Below are 2,772 nucleotides of genomic sequence, written 5' to 3' on the forward strand. Positions count from 1 at the left end.
AGGTTAGTCTTCTGTTTAAAATCAATCTTCCAATGCCAAGGGATCAAGTAGTCTTCTGTTTAAAAATCAATCTTCCAATGCCAAGGGACCAAGGTAATCTTCTGTTTAAAAATCAATCTTCCAATGCCAAGGTAGGCTTCTGTTTAAAAATCGGTCTTCTATTGCCAAGGAACCAAGGTAGTCTTCTGTTTAAAAATCAGTCTTAATGCCAAGGGATCAAGTTAGGTTTTTATTGAAAAACCAGTCTTCTACTACAAAAAAAAAAAAAGATGCATTTAATTCTTTTAATAGTGTAATAAGTTTTTTTTATTCAGAATTATGTTTTGAGTAAGTTCATACTTCCCTAGGATATTCTGTACGATCCTGGAGGAAAGGATGACTTTTCCACTGTGGAGGATGATGAAGGAAAGAGAATATTAGAAGAGCTAGCAGAGAAAACACGTCAAAGGTGAATTTTTTTTTAATTATCAACATCCTCAAATAGCAACATTACAATTTAACTTGGTTCCTGTAATGATTTATAGATTTTAAAAGTACACTACATTAAAGTGGACACGTTCATTTCAATGACTGATTGACTAGTTGTAAAGTTGCAAAATACTAAGAAAATCTCAGAAACAAAACTGTTAAATTTTTGATATTTGGTTTTCCCAAATTTCTTAAATTGTAAAAATATATATAGGATATAACGGATTTATTTTGAAGCTTACTGTGCTACTATTTTTTTTTTGTTATGAGATGATAGGGATAGATTGTTTTTAAAAATGATCTGAGGGAAACTAAGAACATTATTTCCAAAATTTACAATGGCCTATTTTTTTTTTAAGTGCTTATTAATATGGGGTTACTGCACTTATGTACTATATCACATTTTTCATTCGTATTTGTTCTGGGTCTTTATCATTAATGTTTTATTGCATGATATTCATCAACTTTTAAGCTTTACGCTGAAAGTAATGACCAATATTCTTTCAGAAGACAACGTAGTGGAGCAGACACTGTGGATGGAAATAATCATAGTAGTCGTTGCCGGAAGCCAGAAATAGGGATCACAATACATGTGGATAATTTTAGTTGATTCATGGAGATTTTAGTGCTGCATCAAGTTGCCTTGTCAAGTTGTTTTTTCTTATATGTGACTTGTTTAAATAAAATTAAGAATCAACTGATACACATTGTTGATAGGGTTGTTACTAGCACATAATACACAAATTGTTTTCTTAACAGTACCTGTAGCCAGCAACCTCTTATTAGACTTTAAGTAACTTTAGTACACATTTCAGATTAAATAACGTGCTATTCACACAAAAATTTAGAAACTTTTTCTTCAGTGCAAAGGTTGATTTCCATCTTACTGCACGAGATGTTTCAACAGCCAACTAGACCTTGTATAGAATATTACCACCTAATATATAGGACGTTTTTCATTCTTCCTCAAGTGTAACAGGTTTGAAGTTTGGATATTTACTACCATATTCATAATTTTTCCAATCTATCTTAAAGAAAAAATACTTTGTTGTAGCAAACTCTACTTTTTCAATACATAATTACCAGGAATTTCACAAAAATTTTAATATAATATAAGGGAAAAACCATCTTAAACAACACTCAAGACCTTCTATCTCAATGGCTTAGTCTGCAAAAAAGTTGATTTTCCAATTGTTAGACAAAAATCATTTCTTTTTTTTTGTTTTACAAGTCTACGGAAAGAAATGGGTATGAATATTTTATTAAAACCTGCATAGGTCATAGGACTATTCTTATGTTGATTCTTGAAATAGCAGGGGAGTTTTTATCAGTTTTTTAATCGCTACTGGCCCAGTTTCTCTTCAAAGTCTACTGCAAAATGGCTACTAAAATCTCAGTGAAGGTTGCATGAATATTTTTAATTTAATTCTGGAAAGTGGAGATTTCCATCTTCTAAGTTGCTCTTCAAGCACCATTATACTAGTAGGAAATGCTTTATTTTACTAGAATAAACAATGTGTATATTTATAACTGTGTCTCCAACCTTATTAGTGATTATAGATTTACAAGGTGCTACAGAAAAAACGCCTACAAATATTTTATCGAAACCTGGACAGTAATAATGAATGCAATACTGAGTATGTCATAGGGTAGTCTTAAAATTAATTGAAGTGCCTTCGTTTTTTTTCACCCAGAAGAATTTCTTTAAGTCCTTCACTTTCCACCATTGAAAAAATACAGTGTTTTACTAATGCCCATTAATTGAAAATAATTTGTGCAACTTATAGCACATTAATTGGAAACTGCCATGTTGAAGATTCATCATTTCTCGAATTCGCTGTTGTACTTTATCTCTACTCTTGTGAGTGGTGATTTGTTCTACTGATTTTCATACTTCATTGAAATTTTGAGTGCATATTTTAGAATTATTATTATTCATATATGTTTATTTCACAAGCCTACAGCAAAATTAGCTGGGTAATTCACACCAAAATCTAGACAGATATAATATATGAAATGCTGCGAATATCCATGACCTATTTAAAGAGTTTATGTACTTGGCTATAAATACATAACATATGTGATGTTGTTGTGAGCAGCTTCCTTTGTACTTGACACTTGTTAACCTAAACACGTGTTTACACAAAACCACCTGGCTCAATAATATATTGAAAAAGTACAGAAACAAGTTTAATGAAAATGTAAAGATTATATTTTCAAGCCTACAACTAGGGACTCGTATATATATATATATATATAGAACTAGGCTGGAAATAGTGTCTACATTATTTTCTCAAGCTACAA

General features: G+C 30.9%; 1 long non-coding RNA gene across 1 annotated transcript; it reads left to right on the forward strand.

Annotated features, from left to right (window-relative positions):
- The first annotated feature begins 23 nt into the window (after positions 1 to 23).
- LOC111087985 lies at positions 24 to 1,173 on the forward strand. The gene is made up of 3 exons (XR_002612605.1): positions 24 to 177; positions 348 to 448; positions 976 to 1,173. It is a non-coding gene; the product is annotated as an uncharacterized LOC111087985 (long non-coding RNA).
- Positions 1,174 to 2,772: the final 1,599 nt, after the last annotated feature.

Source organism: Limulus polyphemus, unplaced genomic scaffold (assembly GCF_000517525.1).
Source record: "Limulus polyphemus unplaced genomic scaffold, Limulus_polyphemus-2.1.2 Scaffold2946, whole genome shotgun sequence".
Lineage (NCBI taxonomy): Eukaryota > Metazoa > Arthropoda > Merostomata > Xiphosura > Limulidae > Limulus > Limulus polyphemus.